Raw genomic sequence first — 13914 nt, 5'->3', positions numbered from 1 at the left:
ATTACAAATATATCTTATCCAAGATTATAAGTCAAGAAATACAACATAACAAATCATAGTCCATAAGGGGGTAAGCACTGAGTAGGAAGAGTGGCCGGTAGCGACTGGCGATGGGGTACGCTGCTATAGCTGTGACGTGTGGACACAACTATGGGAGATTGGGAGTTTTGAACTTTTCTGGAGAGTTGGGGCTTCGAAACGGTGCTAAGTGGAGTAGTAGGAGAGAATGGAAGACATTCAATAAGGTAGGGTTAGGGTTTTCAATAGGTTAAATTACTAAAAAGTTCCTATATTAGAAATAAATTTAGGATATTTAAATAAACTCAAGAATTCGGAGAATTATGAGGGATGGGGCGGGGATCCCCGTTCGGTTTTCCGTTCCTATCTCGGGGGGATTTTAGTCCCCATCCCCATCTCCACGAGAAAAATTCTCCGCCTTCGGATTCTCATTCAGGGCAATCCCCGCAGGGATCCTGGCGTTTCGGGGAATTTTGACACCCCTACTCTCTCCTGTTGAGATAAACCCAAAAGCTTTTTTGAGGGCCGTCGCTGCCGCCTCAATCTAGGCCGCAGTGATCCTCTGATGCTTCTATCTCCCTTAACCTTTTTTCTTTAGCTCCTGTCTCCTTAACCTTTCCTCTCCTTTTCGTCTCCTCTGCCTCCCCTTCTTTCTTCTTCTTTCTCCTTCTCTTCTGTTTTCTGTTATCCTCCACTTCCGTCCACACTGTCCTGCCACCTTTTTAACTTCTTCTCTCTTATCTCCTTGCTTCCTATTTTTTGTTTTGTTTCTGTTTTCTGGTTTTCTTTTAGAAATTTAGATTTAAGATCCGGATATAGATCTAAAATAACTTTTCTTTGGACCTGAGTTTAGCTCGGTGTTCCTGATTTTATAACCCATCTGTGATTTTTCTCCCTTATTTGTGGTGGCGTTTTGGTTTTCGTTATGGTTGCTCGTGGTGTTCTGATGATACAGATCGTTTCAGATCTTGAAGGAAAACTCTATGAAGAAATAGTTCTGTTGATAGGAAAACTTTCAGATTCAGAAAATATTTAGATCTATATGGAGAAGAAGAAGATGTATCTTATTGGCTTGCAGCACATATATGTATATTTAGAAACAAAAGAGATTCTGTTTGGTCTCTGTTTTTTCTTGTTAAGATTTTTAGTAATCGAATGTTGGACTTGCTATCAGATTTTAGTTCAATACATAGGATATCTATCTTCTTGTTATCTATGTAGAATTGATATTTCTTTAATATTTGTAAGTGCCGTTTAGCTTTTCTATAATTGAAAAACGTTTTTTTTGTCAAAAAGAAAAGCATGGTGAATTCTATAATATTTTTGTTGTAGTATTTAAATTATCTAACTTACTTTTTAAAATAAAAAATAATATATTTAAAATAAAAAAATAAATTATTTAAAATTTATTAAATATTATTTATTTATATTTTTTAATAACTTAAGCACAATAGTAAAGAGACCATAATATTTACCTAAATATATATTATACAACATTTGAAAATCCTACTACTGCTCCTGAAAAAAGAATGGATATATGCTTCATATGTGACATGAAACATAATCATTTCAACCTTATTTTTAATTTATATTTTTGAAATAATAAATTTAAAAATAATATATATTATTATTTCTTAAAACAAAATAATTTTTTTAAATATTTTATATAATTAAAAATAAAAAATTAAAAAATTAATTTATATTTTAATATAAAAAATATTAAAAAATATTATAATTATTTATTTAAAAAATATTATATATATATATATATATATATATATATATATATCTTATAAAAATTTAAAATTTGTGTATTTATATATTTCATATTGTATTATGTCCTATTTATGTGTTGGTACATCATAAAATAATAGTCAAGCAAATGTTTAAAAGAAAGGGATAATATAAGGATGGCTCCCTAGGTTACCTAACCAATTATTTTGTACAAAATTATAATTAAGAAATAGCGCTTCTATATTGGGAATAAAATAAATGAGGCACGAAAAAATGCTTCTATATTGGGAATAAAACATATTGTTAATCTGTTTTCTCTCTCTGCCACATCCAAATTTTCATCCTCAACTTTTATAGTTATCCGTCATCTTCTCTAAGACTCTAACCATCCTCCTCCTCCCCTCTCATTCTTCTTCTCTATTGTTTTTCTTGTTGGTACTGGCACCATTGTTTTTTCTTCGTTTTGTCATATATATATATATATATATATATATGGAAAAGTCTAGGGGGTCAGCAACTTTGTGAAATTCTGGCCAGCATGTAACCAGCAAAAAAAGTGAGCCATTGGATGAAATCTCACATCCATCTCACACCATTAAAACCATCATTAATAACTATTTGATGGCTACAAATCACAAAGTTGCTGCCCCCTAGCATTCCTATATATATATATAATTTGAGCTGAAAAAGAGAATTGTAATTTAAACTAAAATGATAAAAATTTGGTACTGATGTTAAAGTGTATATCCAACCATTTTTTTTATAAGCTTTCAAGTTTTTACTTCAAGTTTTACTGATTTATTTTGTGTCTAAAAAATATGAAGAACAAGAATAGGGATAAAATGGGACAATAGGAGCGAGTTTTGACACTACCATTTCCATCCTATCCTACTTTATTTTAGGAAAAGTTTAGCGCCAGCAACTTTTATATTTTTTGGCTAGCACTTAACCAACAAAATAAAAGTGAATAATCTCCCACCATTAAATGTAATCTCACACCATTAAAAATATTATTGATGACCAATTAATGGTTACAAAATATTAAAATTGCTGGCTCTAACATTCCTCTTATTTTTAAACAGAATTCAGCTCACTTTTATTCTCTAGTGTTGAAAATCTGAGCTCAAAATCTTATTCATTGGGTACCAGCACTAGCACCTTATCCATCTCTCTCAAATGTAATTTGTACATAATTTTAGTTTAAATTAATTAAATTTAGCATGCAAAATCAAAATATGTATATAAGTGAACAATGGAATGTGTATGTTTGATTAAATTCTAATAAAAAATATTACAAGATAATCATGAAAATTTATTATTTTTAGCTAGTAATTAGTGATTAATATTTAAAAGTATAGACTAAAAATATATTACTAAATTACTAGATTAAAAAAATTAGATTAATAATTAAAAATAATAACAAAAAGTAATGGTCAAAATAATAAATTCTACTGCTACTAAAAAATTTTTCAATTCTAATATATAAATTTATATATTTATTTTTTCTATTATAAATATAATTATTATTACAATTATATAGATTATATTTATTTATATTGTATATGTGTTAAGGCGAATAAAAAGCAATTATATTATACACACTGATCGTGACTCTGTCTTAATTACCCGGCTTGATCGAATTGAAACAGGATGAGTATCTTAAAATTTAGAGTGGCGTTGCCATCTCTAAACAACAAGAAGTCATCACTGCTATGTTAGAAAAGAAAAGAAACATGAAAACAATAATGTATGTGCATTAGAGAGAGAGAGAGAGAGAGAGAGAGATTTGTGAATCCAAAATAATTTTGGGTCCTAGGTCCAAGCATCAAAACTCATCTTATTATGATGACAATTTGCAGTTCTAATTAGCTGACGGTGACTCAGAACCAAACGCATAATCCATCTTATTATTATCATACCTACATGCATGAACCTAATTTTTGAACAATCTTGAATCATTATTAACCGAGAATATTATATTCATTGTTTTAAGGATTTGTTTGAGGGTTTTTCAGAAAAGGAAGGAAAAGAAAAGATTTATAGTGTTAAATTTTATATTATAAACCTTTTATTTCTCTTATCTTCTTAAATCTCAACTTACAATCAATTTCAAATAAAAATACTAGACTGAGAAATGGTTAGTTATCCTGAGAGCAAGTCGAAGTTTTTACTCTCCCCAATTATTTTATGCCACACAAAAAAAGCATATTAATTTAATATTTAAAATTTAAAAATTATCAACAAAAAAAAATATTCCTAATTAACATGTTAAACTTTCTTTTCTTTTGCTTTTTTTCTTTCCAACCATTCTTCTCTCACGAGCGTCTTTTATTTCAAATTTATTTTTCCCTTCAAACCAAGATTGCGAGAATCAAATCAGTTATCAAATCGGTTGAGTGACTAATTTAATGGTTTAATAATTCAACTGGAGTCGAATCATAGTTGAACCGATTTAATTAAATATAGAATAAAATAATAAAAAATTTAATATATAATTTTAAATATTTAAATTCAATAATTTTTAAATTAATAAAATTTAAAATTTGACAATATCGCACAATGAGTTATTCATAATTTATCATTAAAAATTCATAAACAACTTCAAATATCAAAGTTTATAACTAAAAAAAATCAAAACATAGATAAATGACAAACACAAAATATTTTACAACCAAATTTAATAACATTGAACAAACAATATTTCAACTAAATAAAGACACTACTCATCAGAAGTCATAATCATCATTAAGTATTTCGATGTCTCCATCATAAACAGCTAATCCAAAACTACCATCTTCAAAAGTACTACCAAAAGAAGTATTTGAGGATTCATTTACGACATCAGGCATATCCACTTCAACTTCCATATCTCCTCAATCTAATAAAATAGAAAAAAAAAAACTCAATAAGAAATCAATATTAATGACATGTATCTTTATAGAATAAAACAAGTTTGCTATGTCACTCACCATTAGGATATGAATTAACATAGTATTATCAGTGTATATTAAACTTTCAATGCCTTCAACATCTCCATTAGTAAATTCAAGATCATCCTCATTTGCCATTATCCAAAAGTTTACCGTGTTAATACTTTGAATATCAATTGGATCATAATTTCTCTTCTTTCGATGCAACCTAGATTGAAGGCGTAGGTTATAGGATACATAAACAATGTCTGTTAGCCTTTGATGCTCTAACCGGTTCCTCCTCCTTGAATGGATTTGTTTAAAAAAGCTCAAGTTTCTCTTACATCCAGATGAAGATGTTTGATAAAGAAGACGGATTGCCATTATTTGAAAATTAGGAGCACTCCCACCATGTAGCCTCCACCATTCGCCTACATAGATATAAAAATCAAATACTTTTTAATGTTTATCACTCAACATATTAAACTTTTAAACTAAATTGAGCTTGGAAATAAAATAATTTACCAGGTTCGAGTCTTGTTGCAACTCTCTTAGCACTTCCTTCTCGAAACTTTCTTTACAATCTCGATACAATTGTATCTCTTGCATTGTGGCAACTGAGTCATCGCAAAGTATTTCAACATCAAGTAAATCAAGTAAATATCTCAAGATATTTTCCTTCTCAACAAAACCCTCACTATAGAAAAAATCTGGATTTAAAAAGTACGCCATCACATGGAGATTACGCTTCAAATGCTTACCCACCGCATTTTCAAGATACTTGTGTATGGCATATAAGCAGCTTTTGATTTCTAAATATTATCTTGATAGCATTTTTGGCTCTTTGCATACCTTCATACATGTATTTTAAAGAGGGTTTCTCATCAGCATCAACACTCTTCAACAACTTAATATGAGGACCAACAATTTTACAGTGGTAATACATTCTTGCCAAAACTTACTATCTAAGATAATTGAACTAACAATCTTTCCACCATTATCACTTTTGGCTAATTTATGAGAAGTGAAATATTTGTCCACCATCAATACTTGCAAATCTTCCTTGTGATCATATATACTTTTTCAAGTAATGAAAATAATGACAAAACATGTGATCTTGGTCAAAAAATTTCTTTCTAATTTTTTTTTTCTAAGCCAAGACAAGAAGATCATATGATTGTAAACAAACACAGTCACTTTTGAAGCACGGAAAGCAAGGTCATCTATGTAAGGAATACTTGCAATATCTTTTAAAATAAGATTGATACAATGGGCAACACAAAGAAATAAAAAAATATTTGGATATTTTTCATGAATGAGTTTTCCAACAGATATATAATTAGCAATATTATCAGTGACCACATGCACAATATTACTAGGCCCAATCCACTTAATAGCATCAGAAAATAAATTAAACAAGGTATCGATAGTTTTTATCGCATCAGAAGCATAAACAAACTTAACAAATGACATACCAGCAGGACAATAAACTAAAAAGTTAATTAAAGTTCGTTGCCTTTAATTAGTCCACCCATCTGCCATCAACGTACAACCGGTGCTTTTCCATGAGCTTCTATACTTTTGAACAAGCAACTAACACTCTTTCTTAAGATTAGCCAGCAAATGAACTCTCATTTCATCATATGACGGTCCCTTGAAACCAGGTCCAATTGCAGCAATAACATCCAATACAGGTTGAAAGTAAGGTGATTAAATTGCATTGAAAGGAATATGTCCATCAACGATCAATTTAGCAAGTCCCAACTTAGCCTTGTGCACAATTTTTTTACTAGTCAAAATACTTTTCAAAGTCGGTTGAGATTCTGGAGTAGTCCTTTCTTTAAAGTAACTTCCAATTTGTGTAGCTATTATAGCTCTTCTCTTTCTTTTGTCTCCCATTGTTGTAGGAATAGCAGCTTGTATAGGGTTAGGCGATTCAGACTCTTGTACTTGTGTTTCCACACTATAAGACTCCTCTTCAAATTTTTTTCATCTTATTTTTTTTTTTATTTTCCACCAGAAGCCTTTTGAATTGAAGTTCATCCTCTTTAATGATTTTGTTACATACTTTAATTTATCCAAAAATTTTTGTAAGATGACACTTCATTTATATCCCCCCTCTATTATAAGTATTCAAACAAAAGATACATGTATATTGCGCCTTGTGATTTTTGTCATACTTCACAGTAAAATATTCTCAAGCCGGGTTAGATTTTTCTCGAGATGAACCCTTTTGAGATTCTTGGACGGCATTATCTTGTGGTTGTTGATCAATTTGTGGTTGTTCCATCTAAATTACATACAATATTTTACTAATTACAAATAGCATACAACAAAATAAAAACTCAACCACTACAACAATTATAGCAAAATTTAGAATGACAACAATACAGAATCCAGACGATTATATCAATTCATACAGCATTCAAAATGCATAATTATATTTAGCAAAATTCAATATAGCAAAATTGAACTTATATAGCAAAATTCAATATTGCAAAATTTAAAATTTAGAGTCGCAAAATTGAACTTATATCAAATTTATATTTAGTAAAAGTCAGAATGATTAATTCATATAATTAACAAAATAAAAAAAATTGAAAAGCAGAAGAAGAACTCCGCATCAAGCCATCAATTTATATAATTAACAAAATAAAAAAATTAACTGAACTCAAATCTGGAGTAAATTTCTCACTGCAACAACCAGCAATTCATACACTTAATTAACCAAATAAAAAAAATTAATTGAAAAATCCAAGAACTCATCACAGAAGAGAGCATAGAAGTCCTAGGGTTTACGGCGGCAGAACAGATGCTCGACGACGACGTTGACAGAAGCCGACGACCAGACGACGCCGACGCCAGAAGCTTCAGAGTTCAGAGTTCAAGACGATGACGTCGCTGACAGCTGGTTCGATCCGCGGTGGTGACAACTACTTCGATCCGCTGACAGCAGCTCCGATCCGGCGTCGATTGTGGTAGTGACAGTGGAGTTTGTTGGAGGAAGCTAGAAGAGAAAATTAGGGTTGAGGAGGTGTGGTGAGTGGTGACTGCTGTGCTATGTTGTGTGTGCTCTTTGAAATGGGTTGGGTAAGGTTCAGCTTCAGCTTTCTTTCTTTTTCCTCAACATCAAAACGATACCGTTTGGTGGATTTTGAAAAATTGGTACTTTTAAAAAGTCGGCCGGTTCGATAGTTAACCGTCGGTTTGATTGGTTTTTCGCTGGTATTTTACGAAACGATTTTAGAAGTGGATCGAACTAGTCAGATGACCAATTTCTAATTAATCCGGTTGAACTGAATCGACTGGTCCGATCCAATTTTCAAAACCATGCTTCAAACCATTCTCCTCTCTCACATAAATACCATTTCAGTTGGTATTAAAGATTTTTATTTTTCTCCTACACATATTAACTTGTTATGAAGTACCGAACCTCAAACTCTTATCAACATATAATTTGTTTCAATTTTTTGTCTTTAATTTCTTTTGACTCGTTTAATAATGTATTAATTTAGAATTTAATAGTTTCATTATTGCTCTTGGTTACCTCTAATTGTTTACTACTCATCCAATGAATAACGAGTATTCTGTCAAAAGCTTGCAAGTAGTGTGAGATTACTAGTTCAGCTTTTAAACCATGAAGACTAAGAATAAAAATAAAAATAAAAAGTCCTTTTCATTACTAAAGGAAATGATTATTATATGATTGTTTATTAATTCAATTTCAGCTATGTCTAGGATTCAACATTTTGGTTTTGGAAACTGGCAAAGGTTTTTCTCGTTCTATTGAATTCTCTTTTGTCATTATTTTTCTTTTAAAATATGTATGTACAATTTATAATTCAATAATCTATTTTTTATAATTTCATGTAGATATGTAATCAATGATTGGAAAAAGTAATGATACATTAGAATCTCCTTTTAGTGATGACGAAAAAGTTATTCATGATGAATACGAAATAGAATTCAAAAATGATGGTAATGAAAGAAAAGAAAAAGTTTGTTCAATTTATTATGACCATATCATCAATTTGTTTGTGGGCAAGATTGTGAATGATTTAGATGAAGCATACGATTTATATTGTGAGTTTGTGACCACGCACATAGGTCAATTCTTAATGTTAGGGAGCACAAGAAATATTTTTAGAAAGTCTCTAAAGTTGAAAAGTAGAGAATTTTGTTATTGGAAGAGGGGGTTTAAAAACAAAATCTTTTATTTGAAAAAACTTTCATGAAGCGGGATATCGGCACAGGTTGTGAAGCGATGATAGCTTTTATACTATGGATTATGGACGATGGAAAAATTTACAGAAGAATAAAATCATAAATTTGCAACACTTAAGAAAAGGCACTTATTAAAATCTACACGAACTATAACGAACGAGAAAGGAAATGTGTTGATTTAAACGGTTAATGCGAAAATTTTTACTAAGAGTACATTTTCGTATTTGGTGAATGAAAGTGGTGGGAGCCAGCAGGCTTCGGGGTCCTAGAAAAATATTGTTACAATTGTATTTGATATGTACGTTATAATTGGTTACATATTATAACTCACCTATAAATATTATAGATCGATTATCAATAACAAACATCAAAGCAAATATCAAAATGCTCTAATATGCTATTATTTTTCATTAAAGTAAATTACTTGGGAACATAATTGTTGATACTTCGTCCCAAATATAAAAGGGAGGTAAGACATTTAATTTAGAACTTACTTTTTCAGTACAAAGCGTATAATTTACTCACTGATTTGAGCGTCGAAAAACTTTTTTGCAGGTTCCCACCTTTTTGTTCTCTTGGTGCCGAGGTATAACTCATCCCAACGAAAACCTTAGAGATAATTGTCCGAGAACGAGCTATACCACAACCAAATCACACAAGAATAATTGGTGCCCATCGTGGGCCGAGAATTAAAAAAAAAAAACTTTCTTTAGACTCTAGAATTTTCAAATTTGTTTATGGCTTACCAACCTCCCCTAATATCATCCGAGTTTCTTCGGATGGTAATGGAATTACAACAGGCTAATCAACGCATGGCAGACGAAAATCAAAGAATGACGAATTAAATAGCCGAGCTAACCAATGCTCGGATAACTCATAATGATGATTACAACAAAAACCGGACAATGAGGAAGCAAATTCTGATCCAACACATGTTTCTGAAACTCAACAACTAGAGGAGGACCAACCAGCCATTAAGACGACAAATTGGACAACACAGTTGGACCATTCACGGCAGATGTCATGAATTTTTAATTACCCAAAAACTTTGCATTACCAATGACTCTAACCCCTTATAATGTCTTGAGTGATCCGAAAAAACACGTAAAAAATTTCATTCCATATAGTAAATGGAGCTTCTGACCTTATTTTATGTCATTGTTTTCCTAGATTTTTAGACGGTCCTGTACTTGATTGGTTTTTTCTTTTTTCTGTAGATTCTATTTCACGCTTTCAGGAGCTGGCCAAGTTATTTGAAGATCAGTTCACTGTATCGCATCTTCTATTTATTTGCATGACTCCAATTATTTGAACACAATCAAGTAGGGACAACATGAAAGCCTTAATGAATATGTTACTCGATTCACTAAGGTAGCAATGAGCATTCCAAATCTCCACCCAGAGGTACACCTACATGCTATTAAGAGCGGACTTCACCCATGAAAGTTTCAAGAAGCCATAACAGTGGCCAAACCAAGAACCTTGGCCGAGTTTTGCGAAAAAGTGAAAGGTGAAATGGAGATTGAAGAGCTCCACCAAACTTCAAGGTTAGAGAAAAGCCAAAACAATAAAGATAATGACAAAGCTCGGAACAACAAGCCTTTTTAGTTAACACCCTGTTATGATTCTTACACACAATTCAACAACAAGAGAGAGGAGATAATCAAAGGGATCATGAACACAAAACTCATTAAACCTTCTTGGAAGACTGAGAATTATCAAGATTTGAAAAATGTGGATAAGTCAAAATATTGTGCTTTTCATAAAAAATACGAACACACTACCGATGAATGTGTTGTAGCCAAAGACCTGCTAGAATAACTAGCTCGGCAGAGACACTTGGATAAATACATCAGCGGCCACATTTAGAAGCGCACAATGCATTCAGCTGACCGCTGTTCTGCCGGACAATTTTCTCATGACAAGAAGAAAACAACTCATGCTCAACCTAATCAACCCCGAGATGTCATTAATTGTATATCTGGGGGCTTTGCTAGTGGTGGAATTATGAGCTTTGCTCGTAAATGCACCTACCAAGCTATGCTTTCCATGGAAGGTACCATTAACAATCCTCAACCTCTTCCCAATGTCCCAGAAATGACGTTCAAACCATCCGACCTTAACACAAATGAGATCAACTTAGATGACCCAGTTGTTATCTCTATTCAATTGGGCTAATAGTCTAAAAAGTGTTGCTAGATCCTGGGAGTAGCGCCGATGTCCTTTTCTACTCTACATTTCAGAAAATGAAGTTGAGCAATCACATACTGCAACCATCCACTGGAGACTTAGTGGGATTTTCAGGTGAATGTGTACCAGTTTTAGGATTTGTGTAACCACACTAAGTGAGAATCCTTTAATCAAAACTTTAGATATTCAATATCTTGTGGTTGATTGTTTCAGTCCTTATAACTTAATACTTGGCCATCCTTTTCTGAATAAGTTTGGTGCTATAGTATCTACAATTCATCTGTGTGCTATGTTCCATGTGCAGGATAACCTTATTGTAACTATTCACAGTGATCATCATGAAACTCAACATTGCTACAATATCAGTTTGAAAATGCGTGTTTCAAACTGAGTTATATGTGCGCAGATAAATGCTGTCCACAACTCGCTTGATCTTTCATCATTAGCCGAGTTAGATCCACGAGCCAAGCTACAAGATTGACCTACCCCAATGGAGGAATTACAAAAGATCTATTTAACTAACGATCCAAACAAGTTCACCTATATAGGTACAACTCCAAAGAAACACAAGAAGGATACACTCCAACAATTTTTACAACAAAATGTCGATTTATTTGCATGGACTCTTGTAGATATGCCCGGCATCGACCTCTCTGTTATTTCTCACAAGCTGGCATTAAATTCATCCATCCGACCTATAGAATAGAAAAAGCACAACCTTAATATGGATAAAAAACAAGCTTCTTTGGAAGAGACTAAAAAGCTCATTGATGCCGGCTTCATACATGAAATAAGGTTTGCAACTTGGTTAGCTAACGTTGTGATGGTAAAAGAGCATAATGGTAAATGGCACATGTGTGTTGACTTTATCGATTTAAACAAAGCATACCCAAAAAATGCATATCCTTTACCATCCATTAATTCCTTAGTTGATAATGCCTCTGGTTTTGGAACTTTAAGCTTTGTGGATGCATATTCTGGTTATAACCAGATCTTGATGCTCCTTCAGATCAAGATAAAACTGCTTTTATAACTGAAAATGGTAATTTTTGCTATGAATTTATGCCTTTTGGCCTTAAGAATGCATATGCTACTTACCAAAGACTGATGGATAAGGTGTTTGCTAAGCAAATTGGTCGGTACATGGAGGTTTATATTGATGACATGGTGGTAAAAACCAAGACCAGCAAGCCTCACGTTAATGACCCTACTGAAACTTTTGCTCAAATCAGAAAGTACAACATGTGACTAAACCCTGAAAAATGTGCCTTTGGTCTTCAAAGAGGTAAATTTCTTGGCTTCCTGCGTACAAGACGAGGCATAGAGGCCAACCCTGATAAATACCAAGCTGTGTTAGAGATGAAGAGTCCTCAAACAATAAAGGAGGTCCAATGATTAACAGGGAGACTTACTGCATTATCAATATTTTTACCTTGTTTAACTTCTAAATCCTTTTATTTTTTTCCAATCACTGAAAAAGAAAAATAATTTTAATTGGGATGATGAATGTGAAAATGCTTTTTCAAATTTCAAAACCTCTAATTTTACAAAAGCCTGAATATGGAGAGAAATTTTATCTTTATTTATCTTGGGCTGTTAGTTCTATTCTTGTCATAGAAAAGAATAAAATCCAAAAGCCTGCTTACTTTGTCAGCAAATCGTTACAACATGTCGAGCTTCGTTATCCGAAGATAAAAAAGCTCGCCCTGGATTTGGTATTCTCAGCTAGGCGCCTCCGATCTTACTTCCAAAGTATATCATTAATGTTCGGACTGAGCAACTGTTACGATAAGTATTGACTAAACCAGAGTTGGCCCGCCGAATTATAAAGTGGTCTGTCGAGCTCTGTGAGTTTGAGATTCGATATCAAAGCCGAAGATCCATCAAATCACAATACCTAGCAGACTTCGTCGCCGAGTTTACAGCTTCTAATTCCAAGGATCATTCCATTGGATGGACCCTTTATGTTGATGGTGCTTCTAACCCACAAGGATGTGGAGCGGGAATCCTCCTTGAAGATGGTAATGGAATTGTCTTGGAACACTCTACATTTCTCATTCAAGGCAAGGAACAATCAAGCTGAATATGAGGCACTCATTGCTGGTTTGAGGTTAGCAATAGGCCTATATATTTTCGAACTAAAAGTACATTGTGATTTTTTATTAGTAGTTCAACAAGTAAATCAATTATTCCAAGTCAAATACCCTCTTTTGGTAAAATATCTTGATATTGTCAAATCTCTTATTTCTCATTTTTCCATATTTGAAATTCATCATATCCCGAGGGAACAAAATCATAGAGTTGATATTTTATCTAACCTAGCAAGTTGGTGCACGAAATTGTGATCATCAACAATGGTGCCAAAGACTTGGAGCTCTCAAACGTGAATCACACTTTGTCACAATTTCGCACAACTAACCAGCATGTGCACTGGGTCGTCCAAGTAATACCTTACGTGAGTAAGGGTCGATCCCACGGAGACTGTCGGCTTGAAGCAAGCTATGGTCATCTTGTAAATATCAGTCAGGCAGATTCAAATGGTTATGGAGGATTGATAATTAAAGATAAATAAAACATAAAATAAAGATAGAGATAGAGATACTTATGTAATTCATTAGTAGGAATTTCAGATAAGCGTATGAAGATGCTTTGTTCCTCTTGAACCTCTGCTTTTCTATTGCCTTCTTCCAATCATTCATACTCCTTTCCATGGCAAGCTTTATGTTGGGCATCACCGTTATCAATGGCTACTTCCCATCCTCTCAGTGAAAATGTTCTACGCACGCTGTCACCGCACGGCTAATCATCTGTCGGTTCTCAATCATGTTGGAATAGGATC

The sequence above is a fragment of the Arachis hypogaea genome, chromosome 19 (assembly GCF_003086295.3).
Source record: "Arachis hypogaea cultivar Tifrunner chromosome 19, arahy.Tifrunner.gnm2.J5K5, whole genome shotgun sequence".
Lineage (NCBI taxonomy): Eukaryota > Viridiplantae > Streptophyta > Magnoliopsida > Fabales > Fabaceae > Arachis > Arachis hypogaea.
The sequence above is the reverse complement of the archived record's forward strand: the minus strand, read 5'-3'. Positions refer to the sequence as shown.